At 37.4% G+C, this 16,940-nt stretch overlaps 1 pseudogene across 1 annotated transcript in view; it reads right to left on the reverse strand.

Annotated features, from left to right (window-relative positions):
* Window positions 1–16,260, reverse strand: part of LOC306881455 (serine/threonine-protein kinase BRSK2-like) — a 105,295-nt pseudogene extending 89,035 nt beyond the window's left edge. The window contains exons 1-2 of the transcript in view: window positions 16,209–16,260; window positions 1,318–1,412 (exon numbers count right to left, since the gene is read on the reverse strand). The product of the transcript in view is annotated as a serine/threonine-protein kinase BRSK2-like (transcript). The remainder of the gene's footprint in view (window positions 1–1,317; window positions 1,413–16,208) is intronic.
* Window positions 16,261–16,940: the final 680 nt, after the last annotated feature.

Raw genomic sequence — 16,940 nt, forward strand, 5'->3', positions numbered from 1 at the left:
AAATTACGTTGACTGGGTCAAAAGTTAAGGTGACTTATGTTAAAGCTCACTGAATTTATAAAGCAAATTGGCAACATCAGCACCTTCTTAAGCCCACAGTTTATTTTATTTTAATTAATACCACAGTAGCAGTTTGACAGACTCAATTATTCACTCTACAAGGCAAAGAACATCTGCTGACGTTCAGATAATGTTATAAACACATAGGTATGTGACTACCATATTTGTACAGCTAAAAAAAAAAAAAGTATTTTTATCAGTACTTATCTTTTTTTTTCCAGAATGGAAGCACAAAATTATATCCGGGGAACATCCAATTGCTGTCTAGAAATGCTTTCTAACTTGCAAACAAATTTCAAAGATGACTTTGAAAGCATCAGTAAGAATGCAAAGAAAAACTATAAACCCAATCAAAAATAAATTACATCATATGCCAATGGTTTCCAACCAAAACACAAAAATGCACTGCATTACAGCTGTAAAAAAAATTTTTAAAAAGATTTTTCATCAGTACTGTTCTGACACTTGAGCCAATCAGCATGACTTTTTCCATTTAAAAACCTTCCTTGTCACAAATTGTATTAAATTTGTGAATAGTGTAAACAACCCAAATTTCCTGATTCTTTGCTTATAATCCTATTGATGGATGCCATTATTTCTTAGTGAATTTCTCCCCAACATTTGACTTTCAACAACAGTATAGAAGGAACTTTACATATCATGAGCTGTGTACGATGTGACAAACGTGTCACTTTCAGCAAAATACATACCCAATTAGAGGATCAGAGATGAAGAGCTGTCAGCAACACTCACTGTGCATGATTTAAACCGGATAATGAACAATTAGCGATAACCTTAACTGAACTCCTACTAATCAATGTCCAGTCTAATTGTGGTAGAATGCTACTGTGAACCATTAGGCAACTACTGAAGATGGGTAAAAGAATTGTGGGTAATCCTTTCATATACTCAAACAATCCCCTGACAGCAGTTCAGCAGCACAGTGACAGCTGCCTGTTCATACTCAAAAGGCTCTTTCATGTTTTGTTGCTGTAGCAAGCACCTCAGCATAATTAGGACAGAAATGGTGCCAACTTTCCCTTGCAGAAAGAGCTGACACAAAAATAAACATATAGAATAAGCTTTGTGAGTAATCTAAATATATTTAACCATTAAAACTCACTCACTACAGTGTAAATGTAACTGACAGATTTGGTACGAACAGCCATATTCACAACTTTCCGTTCAGAGCAGAGCGACAGACTGCTTTACTTTAGTCATCTCATGCAGTACACTGAAAGAACAGCCCAATCTTACCTTCATCAACACAGTCTCGCTGAGTTTCTCCCGGTTTACAATTTTTATGGCAACTTTCTGACATGTGACACAGTGGATTCCGAGCTTCACGAGGCCTGGAGCAAAAGGAAAAAAAGAGAGAAGAGAGAAAAGAAATTCTGTCAACAAGCATAAAAATTACATCAACCAAAAAGCACTTAGATGATAAAAGGCTGGTCCCAGTGTGAGTTTCATTTCAGCAAAATGAGAATTCTCCCGCTAAAGCCCCCCAGTATCCATAATGTGACACCAAGGGGCACTTTTCATGTCGCAAAGTAAATGTCAGAGAACATACGTAAACACAAACAAGGCCAGATCAGCTTTGGATCCCCCTCAATGGCTTTTTGTCATATCGACGATAAAAGACTGTCACTATGCTCAAAGGCTGACACGGGCACGTATATATATCAGCAAGCATATTTGGCTAAATGCCACGTCTGTGCATGCCTTTATTACACACATTTTTCAGCATGCTTCTGCATATCAAACTGTTGATTTCCCTGAAGGTTTACCCAGGGGGCAGAGGGGATATAAAGACCTGACAGGTCCCTGGATCTCTTTTATATGCATGTCGTTAAAGTCTGAATGGCATCTCGCGTCACTTTCACAATGTGTCATTGATGTTGTATCACAGGGAGGACGCAATGCAGATGCAATCTACACCCTCACGCCGGGCTCGAGAGCGCAGTGGAGAGTGTCCAGGGACCCGATGAATATTTCACCTTGGCGTAATTGCCTTGTGCTGAGATGAACACACAGAGACATGTGTAAAATGCCATACGGCAGCTAATGCAATTGTGAGTCACCAAGAGAACTTTCTTCGAAGACAAATGCTTGCATTCAAATAGATCATGTTTTTGCCTAAACACTAAGAAAAGAAACACTGAATTCTGATGGCGAATGTCAAACCTGATGTAAGGTGGTTACTGGTCACCAGAGTGGTATGCTTTTACACTAGCGTCCACAACAGGCTTCCAACTAGCTAAAACAGAAGGACTTCCTTGATCAACATGCGTTGACACCTGTAAAATTCTGCTGGCAAACAGAAAAACCATATGGTCCATAAACTAGATCAGCATTAAACAGTCTAAAGGTAAATGACACATTAGATGGTCCATTATGAAGAAAGCACAAATCTTCTAAAAGGAAGGAAATATCTAGTTTAAAGCATGTGACAAAATTTAGCGGTTTACGGAAAAGCAATGTGCAGGCTGCACAATAATGACAAAAATCATAGTATATAGATAACTTCCCTTGATATTGTAATTGTGATTATTAATGTTGACTAATAGAATTTACATTAACATCTGCATGCTGTATTCTTTATGTAGATTACACAAGCAACCCGGTTCAGACAGGGCCAGTAGGAACAGACTGGAGTTAAAGTCTTTCTGAGTTGCAATTATAGCCCAAAATGATTTCATCTGAAAATGTTGAAGCTCTCATGTCAAAAGGCACAAATTTCTATTAATTCCCTTAGAAATAATCAATCTTTCTAATCATTAAAGCAAAACTCTAGGCTGCAAAGGAAACCATGGAAACCTACAAGAGCACAACTAATCAAAGCTAGGCTAAAGTTAGGCTAGCACGCTTCAGTCAGAGTTCTTTGTAAAAAAAAAACATAAACATGGATGAGTCAACGACATTCGAGTCTCTCAAGCAAGTAAACAAGCAGTGTTCTTGTCATTTGCAGAGAAAAACAACACTCGCCCATAAGAGATTTCTCAACTAACACTTGACACACAACTCAAAAAAAGATGTTAGGTTACTGAGTTGCGAAGGAGGCGTGCGTGAATAAAATGTCTGCAAGGAATGAGAAGAGTAGAAACCAAAACGTTACAAAAAATAACAACTGTAAAATACAGAGTTGATTGAGTTTAATTGGTACTTGAGCTCACCGAAAGTTTGTACTTAGAATTAAAGGGTTTAAACATATATAAGCAACAGTAAAAATAATGGTTTCAATAGAGGGTTTTTGCAACAAAGCCAAATATCCTTTCAGGACCAGTTCTTAAAATAACCATTTTTATTCTTAGTCTGAAGAACATTTAAATAACCTGAAGAAATTATGTGCATTTAAAAGTTCCATGGTTCTCCATGGAATCAAAGATGCCAAAAAATAACCTTTAAATTTTAAATCTTTACCTTAAATATCACTAATTAAATTAAAAGTCGACATACTCAGTGAATTCTACAATATATTCAAGAAAGTCCAGAGTATCAACTGAAAAACAGTAATTATGCTACATGTACTCTTACATAGTAGTAAACTGAAAGAGCACAGCTTTGATTCGCTAACATGCAGGGAACAGCATGACATCATGTTCTCATGGTTGCACAGTGGAACTGCATCCCCAAGAGGCTCAGCATGTGTCCTCAGATGCTTCCCTCATCTTCCCGCCACAGGGCCTCAACAGATCAATAAGTGGGAGTTCATCAGTTAGAATGAACTGCCTGCTGGTGACCTTCAGCAATAACAAGCATCAATAATCAGTAGGACTTCTCCCATCAACCACCACTCTGTCAGATCCTCTCTGCTGTACACGCAAACACACACAGAGAAGGGTTTCGTACCTCTTTTTCACATACTCTCTCCCTTTGCTATAATGCCAACGTTCAACCATTAGAAAGATGCAGTAAAGTTTTTATTAACTACTGTGTGTCTCTACTACAAAAAATAAATCCCAAGTTAGGCCTTGAGATCCATTTATTTTGCCAGGACTCTTTTCTTTTCTTATTAAAGAGGATGTAGCATGAGATTTGGCAGTAAAGTTGAGCACACAATAGAAAACCATGGCTCTTGCCAAGGCCCTGTAGTCCCACTCAGATCTATTTTTGATTAATGTAGCAGCATCAGGGCTCCAGCAGAAAAACTCCATAATTATACAATGACTGAAACAAATGGAGTCTGTTTAAGGCTAAATGGAAAAGGTTACTTATGCTTATTTATTATGCATGTTGCTGATGCAGGTATTATGTATGTAAGTGGCTCGTAAAAGTCAACCTGAATGTTAACCATACTTTGTCAACAATCTGTAAGTTGACTGTTGACGCATGAAAAACAACAATGACCTACAGTCACCATTAATATTTTAACACGTTTGACAACATTATTTGCTATTTAAAGTGGGTACTAAAACCCAAACATTCCCATCTATTTTATATTAATCCGTTCCAGTGAACAAGAAAATGCAAACACTCTTCATATACATCCACCGATGTACAGTTTGGTTTATTTTGGAACTTGTTCTCAACCCAAAAGAGATAACCAAGAGACCAGTCGTACTCAATATTGGATTGCTGTTCCATGCATTTATTCACTGACCTACAAAAACCCAGAACTGACAGTGGTATTTACAAGTTCACTGGATCATTAAAATTGTTCAGGAAAAAAAAAAACCTAGACCACAACATAACAAAAAATAGAACAGACTGAAAAATAAACTCAATGTACTATTAAAGTCATTTTTTTTAATCAATGTAATAATCAAAAATCAATGTTGGTAACATTTACATTTTTACTGAGAAATGATCAAAAACGTTTACATTTAAGCAATTATTCATTGTGAATAAATAGTTGCATTTCCTTGGAATCCAGCCTGTGACCTTGGCTTTGAGACCACAATCTTGTCTGAGCAAGGAATTCAGAACAAATACAATTCTGTACTATGAACCTGCCTGGATCGATACCTCACACAGGCAATTTATGAAAACCATAAAATATCATGTTAAATTATACTAATATAGGCTAATATATTAAATTATACAAATAACTAGGGCAGCAAAATAAAAGTTTATCTTTACATTCTATATGTGTGTGTACTGTGTATATTTATTATGTATATTATATGTTAGATTTATATAAAAATATTTATATTTATAATATAATATAACTTTTACACAAGTATAAATATATAAACAGGCAAATATTTTTAAAATATACACAAATATGAATGTGGATTTACATATACATAATAAATATGCACAGTACACACATATGTAAACATAAACTTTTATTTTGAATGCGATTAATTGCGATTAATCGTTCTGCATGCCTACAAATAACTGATCTAATGTCCATGAAGTGATGTAATGAATACAAACTGACAGCTATTACTCTTAAAATCACTTTTTTGCAACAAGATAATGCTAATATTTCAAACCTCTGACCCTCCACATCCCCATTCACCCAATGAGCGCTGACTCCAAACACAGCCAGTCAAAAGTATCTGACAGTGATGCAGGGCAGGTGTGAATCGCAGGGATCTGATGAGCGCTTGTGTTCTCTGACAGGCTGTTTAGAGCAGGTCAGCGGGAGTGTCTTCAGTGGTGATGAGCGCTAACCACTGAAAACAATAACACAAACTGCTCTAATAACAGCCAGAAGCTCATAAACCCTAGGAGTCAGGCATCATCTTTTATGTTTATTTTATTTTCCTCATCTCAGTCACTGTTTGCACTGTAAAAATCCTACAATTAGTGCTTTTATAGCTTCTGCCTGGGGGGAATGGTGGTCTTGAGATCACCACCCACACTTTCACCACTGCTCTTCCTTCTGTCTTGTAACTACCAGCACTCTGCTTTTATTTAAAGGCTGTTTTAGCATTTGCCACTGAGGCTCTACTGAGCAGCTGGATGGAGATAAATGAGTCACTTTGCTTTTCAAATCACTAATTGTTCTTGCGGGTTCAATGGTCCAGATTGTCCATAGGTCTATTTTTTAGAGTGCTTATCACCTAGAACCTGCTGACAGACACTTAGATACTCAAACCTATGACATTTACTTTAACCGCAGCTTGGCCACAACTGGAAATTACTGTGCAAAGATTCCTACAAGTGATAGGAAGGAAAAAAGGAAGTTATACTCCTAACTGTCACATGTGGGAAGGACATGAGAGTTTCATCTATATAGATTTGTTGTGGTAAAGGTAAAATGAAATTTGTAAAATTGTTTGGGCCTGAAAAATCAGAACACTGCCAGTATCTCTGTTGCTTAGATACTCACAGCAGAGAAAATGTAACACCCCACACTTCACATAAAACTCTCTTTTTTTTATTCGTTGTGAATTATATATACACATTTCAAATAAATGTTGTTTTTTTAACATTATTCATCAAATAATCCTAAAAATATATAACAAAAAAAAGGATCATATGACACTAAAGACTGGAGTAATGGCTGATGAAAATTCAACTTATTTCCTCAGTATAAAACAACAGAAGTCAATGGAAAGTCCCACCACCATTAAAACATAAACGTGTGTGTGTTTTCCAGGTGACTGGCTTTTAGAGAAAAGCCATTTGGAAATTTCTCAATGTGTCATCTGTGCCTGTCAAAAGCATGATTGATTATCCTAAAATCTGAATATGAATCATATACACTCACCTAAAGGATTATTAGGAACACCATACTAATACTGTGTTTGACCCCCTTTCGCCTTCAGAACTGCCTTAATTCTACGTGGCATTGATTCAACAAGGTGCTGAAAGCATTCTTTAGAAATGTTGGCCCATATTGATAGGATAGCATCTTGCAGTTGATGGAGATTTGTGGGATGCACATCCAGGGCACGAAGCTCCCGTTCCACCACATCCCAAAGATGCTCTATTGGGTTGAGATCTGGTGACTGTGGGGGCCATTTTAGTACAGCGAACTCATTGTCATGTTCAAGAAACCAATTTGAAATGATTCGAGCTTTGTGACATGGTGCATTATCCTGCTGGAAGTAGCCATCAGAGGATGGGTACATGGTGGTCATAAAGGGATGGACATGGTCAGAAACAATGCTCAGGTAGGCCGTGGCATTTAAACGATGCCCAATTGGCACTAAGGGGCCTAAAGTGTGCCAAGAAAACATCCCCCACACCATTACACCACCACCACCAGCCTGCACAGTGGTAACAAGGCATGATGGATCCATGTTCTCATTCTGTTTACGCCAAATTCTGACTCTATCATCTGAATGTCTCAACAGAAATCGAGACTCATCAGACCAGGCAACATTTTTCCAGTCTTCAACTGTCTGATTTTGGTGAGCTCGTGCAAATTGTAGCCTCTTTTTCCTATTTGTAGTGGAGATGAGTGGCACCCGGTGGGGTCTTCTGCTGTTGTAGCCCATCCGCCTCAAGGTTGTGCGTGTTGTGGCTTCACAAATGCTTTGCTGCATACCTCGGTTGTAACGAGTGGTTATTTCAGTCAAAGTTGCTCTTCTATCAGCTTGAATCAGTCGGCCCATTCTCCTCTGACCTCTAGCATCAACAAGGCATTTTCGCCCACAGGACTGCCGTATACTGGATGTTTTTCCCTTTTCACACCATTCTTTGTAAACCCTAGAAATGGTTGTGCGTGAAAATCCCAGTAACTGAGCAGATTGTGAAATACTCAGACCGGCCCGTCTGGCACCAACAACCATGCCACGCTCAAAATTGCTTAAATCATCTTTCTTTCCCATTCTGACATTCAATTTGGAGTTCAGGAGATTGTCTTGACCAGGACCACACCCCTAAATGCATTGAAGCAACTGTCATGTGATTAGTTGATTAGATAATTGCATTAATGAGAAATTGAACAGGTGTTCCTAATAATCCTTTAGGTGAGTGTATACATAAAGTATGGAAATCAAGTTGGTTATAGCAGTAGTGAAAAGTTACTTTAAATAGTAGTCCATTTGGGATTTGTGCAGCTACATGAAACACAAGGGAACCATCCCCATGAGGGATTCAATAAGCAAGGGATCGCTCTCTTTCTCCTATGTGACTCTTCTTTGTGAGCATGTAATGTGGATTGTTGCATTTATCAAGCGTCACTGAAACAATCTGAGATGCCATCTGCTAATTGCGAATGCTCAGGATTTAAAAGGAGTCCCCTCAGGCAGACAGAATGAAGCCCACTCCCTCCCAATCGCATCCGTCATGCTGTACTCCAAGCCAGGAGCGATTATGACCCGAATGTTGACCCACCATGAAGGTGGTAAAGGGGCAAAATAAAGTGAATGTCAACAATGTCTGAACACTAACATTGATTCAACTAGCAGACAAATTTAACCAAAGCAGCCTACAAAAAAAAAATAAACACGATAAGCAACTTTAACCCTGGTAAAAATACAACATTTTAAGGTTAATCAAAAGAGAATTACATTAGAGAGCAAGGGTTTTAGTTTCAGTAGCAAAAGGGTCTGTGTTCAATACAAGTTCATCTCAATAGAATTTGTGGAATAATGTTGATTATCACATTGTAACATCAAAGCAGCAGTTAAAATGTTTCTGAAGTAATTTCCAAAAAACTGTTCAAAATCCTAAAAGCTTGTTTATTTTCTGGTTTTAATTAGACAAACAAACAGATTTCCTATATTACTGCTGAACGCCACAGCCTAATGTGATCTTTTCCCTTTATAAATTAGCTTTATGAAGAACTCACCATCATTGCAATTAATGTGTGGAATGTTAAGGATATTGAATTGAAAACGTAATAGGTCACACTTCATTTTAAGGTCCATTTCTCACTATTAGCAAACCATTAACTAAGACTTTTGCCCCAACAGACTCCTAATTTGCTGCTTATTAATAGGTAGTAAAGTATTGGGTATTAGGTAGGATTAGGGATGTAGAATATGTGCTTTATTAGTACTAAAAACAGCCAATATGTTATTAATGGGCATGCTAATAAGCAACTAGTTAATATTGAGATAACAGAAAAGTTAATATTAATATATAGGTCCCTATACTAAAGTGTTACCACTTAATCTTAGCAATATCTTATTTTGCTTTGAAAGCTAAGGATACCCCATTCAGCAGAACTGTCATTAACTCAGTCACACATCACAACCAAAGCAAAATGGAGCGCGGGTACTGCTGATATGCATGCATGGCACCTTTAGCGGTTTGTTCAGCCCAACATATATTCTGGTTTTATGTATGCTAGGGTATGCATATAATGCACATGATGGAAATTTCTTCATCGGCATAATACACACATACTGTACATGTGCACATGCACATGTATGTTCTTTCACACTAATTAGTGTGTTCACAGTGGCAACACTGCCCATGCACATTATTTCACAGTCAAAGTTGTCTCACAGTTTTAAAAAAACAAAATTTGTATTGGTGATACACTGAACAAGGATGAAACTTCGTAGTGTGCATGTGTTTGCACATGTAATCAAATGGAGCATACTTCAAAAGGCTGTGTTCAACTGTACACATAAGCTAAGCTTTTGTGTCAAAACTGAAGTATACTTTAGGTTTGTGTCAGAGATGTGCACCTGCAGGTTAATAGTATTTATAGCTCCTAATATAAAAACCAGACTGTGTGACTATAAGTAATGATTATCTCAAAATGTAGATCGACTTGAAAATCCAAATGAACTTTACTCTTTATTGTTCACATACCAGTGATTAACCTCCCTCATTCAAGTGTTGGTTGCCAACCCTTACACTATTTGATGGTTATGCAAATATTTTTGATAACAAAATGAGAAGTACAGATGCAAAATGGATCTGTGAGGTGAGAAGTACAGAGGTAAATGGGACTGTCAAAGTACTACGCAAAAATGCTTAGTAGACAGTCACTCAATATTCTGTCAAGCATTTTCATTTTCTCCCCAACAGGCTAAAATAAATCAATGGACTTATTTTGGGCCCATGTCCAAAACCAGTCCCATAGCTTGTACACAGGATCCCTGGAAGGAGGAAGGATTGGACAGCAGACATGTCTCCAGCTGCCCCTCCCTGAAGCACATGCTCCATGAGTATCTTGGGTTCGATTCAAATAAAAGGGCTGTGTGCCAATGGCATTAAACATGCGTTTATTGCTCTTAATGAAAGCCAAGGGGAGCCAAATAAATCCTCAAAGGCTAAGCTGTTAGTGCTGCCTCCTGGTGGGCTGTGAAAGTGACCACGACATCCCAGAGAACTGGACAGGAGACACTGACGGATAAAACAATGGACAAAAATGTTACGCTGATCCTGTACTTAATCCAATCTAATCAAATCCAAGTGCAAAACCCAATGCCAAATCCCAAAACCCAATTGTTAAATTGGCAGTGGCCTACCAGAAGCACATGAAACGCAATGCAGAAGTGCTTTGGGGGGTATAAGGGAGGGTTGGGGTGGTTGGGGGTTGCATTATACCGGTCACCACTGTAGGAGGCTGTTGACATCTCTCTCAAGCACTGGCTGATTCAAGTGCTGCGTCAGTGATGGCTCGCTCATTACCCCACTGCCTACTGTATATTAACAGAATGCGTGGGGATTTCTGCCTCTCAACACATCATCTGCTCGCTCTCTCACACTCCCGCTCGTCTCGCTTTCTTCCTTTTGATCCCCTCTCCTCTTCATTCATTACAGATAAAGCAGCCTGCACAATGAGTCTGTATGGTTTGGATAAAGACAATAGAGGAGAAAGGTTGAGGAGAAAGCCATGGTCCAGTTATTATACAAAAGGCACTGTAATGAAAACAATACTGCCCCTGATTATTCCATGACCGCAGTCCTACAGTACAAGGACTAGCATCTGTATGCATTCAAAAATCAATGTACATCATGAAAAGGATAGCTCACCCAAAAAAAAAAGGAAATTCTGTCATAATTTATTATCATCACATCATTCCAAACCTGTACAAAATCCTCCTAGAGAACACAAAAGAAGTAGTTTTAAATGTTTTGTCCATAAAAATGAAAACCACAGGCTCCATTGACAATCACTGTATTGACAAAAACAGACATTTGAAATTTGAAAGATGTGAAAATATTACAGTATGATGGCAGAATTTTTCTTTTTGGGAGAACTATCCCTTTATAGTGAAAACTTCCAAAATATTAACATGACATTTATTTGTTTTTTATTATTTATTTTTTTGTATTTTTTTTCTAATATTTTTTTTTTCTTAATTGTATTTTTCTGTCTATTTTTTTCTTCTTTTCTAATATGCAACATATCATTAAAATAATTATGCGCATATGTGTCTGGTGATTGAGGACTGCGAGAGGGTTATTAACGTCATTCACTTACTTCCGCTGAAGAGCTATTGACCCGCTCTGCTCTTCTTTCTTATTTACTGTTATGACAGCTCGCTCCTCCTCCCTCAACCTCAGCCAATCATGTCACCCCGCTGAAGCGGTTACAGCCAATGGGCTATTATTGATTAACTGTCTTTGTTACACTGCGATCAGAGTCAATTCACCAGAGGACGACGAACAGCAGCAATACAGATTTGTGTTTTACATATAATTTACTTAACGCATTTATCATGCAAATAGGTTTAAATTTGTCCTGAAACTGTTTCAAGGAGTTAATTAAGTACAACATAAATAAAAGAACACTTTTCAATAGAGTTTAAATTATTTGGATTAGTTAATGCATTAGAGGTGTCATAAAATAACAATGAAAATGTTTTACTGCATTTATTAATCTAAATTTATGGTAATTTATCAGGGATGAACTGAGACAAGCCGATTACTATTTCCACATTAACCCCAAAACCAATAAAAGGTCGATATTGAAAATGCAATTATATTTTCAAAATAATTATTTTTTTGTTTTTAATAAAACAATAAAATTAAAATCAATTGTTTTAAAAGTTAAATCAGGCATCACAGCGTTATAAATGTGCAAAAAAATCTCTAATGCCTGCCAATAACTGATACTGTGCATCTATATATTAGTATATATAGAAACTAGCGTTAATCTAGATTAATAAATGCTGTAAAATACTGTTGATTCATTCAGTTGTTCACAATATTTCATGCATTTACAGCGCTAACATTAATAAATTACTGTTATCCATTTAGTTGCACATTGTATATGCTACAATACTTTTTTGTACGAGTAAAGGTACCACCCGCCTCACTAGATTGAGTATTAATCCTTCAAAAACAGCACTACTGTATTTCAGATCTGTGCCTGGGCATCAGGCCAGCATTACAGACCCCATCAGACCAGTGACACGACCTCTGCTTTCCTCCTCTCTTGCACCATTTCTCAATCAGGCCTGCACAGGTGTTCTCTGGTACCAGAACACAGAATGAGAATAGAAAGAAAAAAAGATTAGAGGAGCCTAGAAACATGCCTTCTAACGTCATGAGTATTCACGCAGCATCGCACGCGGGTAAAGATGAGGACAGAGCAGCCTGTTACGCAGCACATTCACGTATTAGTATTCCACTGAGATGGCAAAAACATACAGACATGCACCAAGACCAGCCCTCTGTCACACACATATCTTCTGTTCACACTCCGGTGTCTTATTTTTCTAGTATTCTCAACCTTTTTTCAGTCCCTTTGGGATGTGTATATGTGAGTGTGTGAGTGGGTGGCAGTAGATTAGTTCAGCAGGAGTGTAAGGGCACAAGGTTACGGAGGTTACAGTGTTAATACCTCTGTGTTCTGGGGTTTCTCTGTGATTCTCACATCTCACTGGGGGAGTCAAATAAAGAGTCACTTAAAACAAAGAGTGGAATGACAAAGAAAGCGACAGAGAAACGGAGTAAGAGAAGATGATCAGGGTGAGAGGGAGCGGACAGACATAGTGGGGGGAAAATATAGTCAGAAAAAAGTCCCTCGCTCAAGTAGGGGTGTCTGCTCTTATTTAGGATAGGCTTTCTGGAGAAATGTCAATGAATACTGACAGAGCAAGACCCTGAGCGCTGTTTTAAGATGAGTGTGGCCTCCGGTCTGATAAATAAACTGAAAGTTTCATGATCTTCAAGTTCTTCAAGTCACCCAAGTTCAAGTAGGTTCACCCAAAATTCCCTCTTGTGTAGAATAGGAAAGAAGAAAACTGGAACAATGTACTGGTCAGTTTCTCCTGTGCACTATATATTAGCCTTCTTAAGTTTTATCATTGCTTTATTTTACAGAACAAAATTATTCACTGACAATGAATCAGTCTGAATGATTCATTCAGGCTAATTTGATTCTTGAATTCAAATCAACGACTCATCATCTGAGGCGTTTGAGGATAGTTCACTCAGAAATGAAAATTCTGTCATCATTTACTCACTCATGTCATTCCAAACCTGTTTGGCTTTATTTCTTCTGTGGAACGCCAAATAATATACTTTGGGAAATTCCTCAATGTTTTTGTCCATACAATCAAAGTCAATGATCATCAAAGCAGTTTGGTTACCATGTTTCCACAAATATCTTCTATTATGTTCCACAGAAGAAAGACACAAGTTTGGTAAACACCCTCATAGACACCCTCATATACTTTTATTATACTTTAATAGGGCTTTGCATTTTTTTTTTTTACTACAATGACAAAAAATGACCATTACTGTATGTTACAAGTAATGTGACAGTGATTTTGGAAAATGATGAAGAGCCTGTTTTCAGGATTTATGAAATCACAAAACTCTCTCAATGATAACACAAATCAGTTTCAGTCTCCTGTATTTGTAATAACAGAGCAATAGAAAAGTCATAGGCAGCAAAACATGGCAGAGGATTTGACGAGAAAAACATGAATCATAAATCAAACTAAATTTGCATTCTATTAGCATTTTTTTATTACTGCCGATCAAGTGAACAGCATCAACATCATAACATGATCATTGAATTGTTTTAAAGAGCCAATCACTTATCTTACTAAGAAAAAAATACATTACATCTCAAAGAAAATATAGAAGTCTGACATCCGCCCGTTAGAGGCCATCTGACGAAGACTCCGCTTCATCTTCCCCAACACAGCAGCACCCCACTGGGGCAAAAGGAGACACTGAGCAGCCCCATTCATTATTAATCAGCTAATTAAAAGAGGTTCACTCCCCCTATCACACAGCAGATGATGAATGGAGAGGGAAGGACTAGAAAGCAGGACAAGTCCCCTGGGGAAGAGAGAAGAAAGTGAGAGAGACCAAATGGGGGGAAGTTAGTGTGAGATGCATCTAAGATGTGAAGGGGACCCTGAGTAAACAAACAGAAAAGTTTCTTCACATTTTAAGCGATTGAATCCTTATACGATAGAAAGTGGGCAAGAACCACACTGATTTTGGGCACATACATGAGTCCTTGAATATATCTGAATAAAAAAAAAAAAAATACAATTAATGTTTTCAAAGAAAACATGGTACAGCAGAGAGTCTTGGCAATAATGTTATGGACCAAAATATTTATTTTTAGGATACTAAAAGAAGATTGTCTTGACTGCACATATAAATAATCAGTTTATTGAATATGTTTCTACTTTCTGGAAAATATGCTCTTAATCATCTATTTTCAAATAGCCTAACTTTCAAATAATATTCAGCAAAGAATCCTGAAAAATGTTTCACTGTTTTCACAGAAATATTAAGCTGCAAACCAGTTTTTAACATTTATGTTAATAATTTTTTCATCACCATATCAGCTATATTAGAATGATGTCGGAAGGATCATTTGATACTTAAGACTGGAGCTGCTGAAAATTCAACTTTGCCATCACAGAAATAAATATTATTTAAAAATATATTGAATGCTCTTTGAAATGGAGAACCATGTAAATTTACTCTAAATGAATACTTCAGTACAGTAGTATAATAGCACCATACAACCACTGTAACATGGTACCACCACATTACTTTCTTATAAGGGAACTTTCCTGTAAAATGTGCATTTTTACAGTTTCACTGCCTAAGCAAAATTTGGCAAACACTGCACATAATCTTGAAACTCCAGCACTATTTCAAGATTTCTCACAATATATGGCCATTTGTAATTTACAGCAACATTGCAGTGCGTTTGTCTGCAATTCCACCATCATGCAGACGTTTCCCAGAGGTCCTGAAGAACTGCACAATCTCCTCTTTAATTACGAGCCTTTTATATAACACACACACACACACATCCATTCAAACACATACACACACACTGCTCAACCTGCTTCCTCAACTTAAAAACTAATTAATCCACAGGAGGGAGCATGCTCCAGTTTTTTCCTCCTCAGCCATGTGATTTGAGAGAGAGCGAAAGAGTCCTGGCATCTGAAGGAGAGGAAGAGAGAGAGAGGAGGAAGCAGAGAATGTGCCCTGACACAGACGGATCAAGCTTTGAAATGCATATAAAACCATGTTTTTGTGTGTGTGTGTCTGAGAGGATGGCGTCCTATATTACACCCTGATAATGACCCTCCACACATCCAAAAGCTGTAACAACTATAAAAGAAAACAAATGCAGAATGCAATTAGAACACATCCTTGTTTCCATCGAATACACATTTCCATACGCTCCCATTTTCTGCATTTCCTTTTTTTCCAGCTATACCTTGCTTATGCATACTACACCATTAATTACTTTGCAAACGGCGCTGAGTCAGCTTCATACCTACCCACATGCCTGCAGGAACTGCACGGCTAAGAGACTAGTCAAACCAATGCCAGTCAAGTTAATTGAAACCGAGGGCATCAGAGTCGGCTGATATAATGATTAGTTTATAGCGCCTTTAAATATTTAAGGACTACATTAACAGAGAAGATAATGTCAAAGTATGTTCTAGACAGCGCTGTAGTATCCTATGGGTGGGACGTGACCAGAACGGGTGTTAGTCTGACAGGCTGCCAGTGCTCAGTATCCTCCACAGACTTCCCATCATGCCTGTTTCCTTTGATCTCCACATCCAATGCTGTCTTAAATTAGAGAAAGGCCCAGCGTTCTTCATTTACCCTTCTAATTATCTCCAAACAGCTGTCCTCAGATTTCAAAATACAAAAATCTTACATCCACACATGCATGCATTTACAAATAAACACATTTTGTAATTCAACAAGATGTTGTGGATTTTTCAAAGCATTGTGAGTTTGTGAAGAGATATTCATGTCATCATCCGCGTCAGCTTGTGTTTGAGGCTATTATGCCAAATGGTGCTATTTTACAATACATTAGCCCAACTCTATACCTCTCAGGTGTCTGAAATGAGTGCTGACCAGGGTGCCATTAGCAGGAGACATTCCTATTGTCATTAAGCCTCATTCCGTAGATGTGCTAACATCACTTTATGACAGATCTTTTCACATTAGAAATGCTTCCATGTCAGCTTTATTGTTGGGGAAAGGAGTAATTGCAAGGCTCCTCGAAATAGCATTTAATTTGGGATAACATTCAATGATGTTGTGGAGTAGAAATTATATGAGTCTTGAATTAGTCCTCCTTTAATATTGTGCTGTATTTATAAAATCACCTTCTCATACCATCACTACTAAAAACTAAAATCAATAATTTAAAATGATACAGGTAGTAAATTTAGGCACCACAATATTATAATATAATACAAGGTCACACTTTATTTTAAGGTCCAATTCTCGCTATTAACAAGCTTTTTTGTCTTGATAAACTCCTAATTTGCTGCTTATTAATAGTTAGTAATCTGTTAAATTTAGGTATTGGGTAGGATTAGGGATGTAGAATATAGACATGCAGAATATTGGCTTTATAAGTATAAACAGCCAATACGTTCATAAAAGGTATGCTAATAAGCAACTAGATAATAGTGAGAATAGTTGGTCCCTATAGCGTTACCAAATACGAATATTCATTTTGATATATACTAAAGATTACATTTATCAGTGTTATTAAATTGCTAGTGTTTTTAAAGATCAACTTTAACTTAGCATTAGATGATGGTAAAGAT

This window comes from Barbus barbus (assembly GCF_936440315.1).
Source record: "Barbus barbus genome assembly, chromosome: 2".
Lineage (NCBI taxonomy): Eukaryota > Metazoa > Chordata > Actinopteri > Cypriniformes > Cyprinidae > Barbus > Barbus barbus.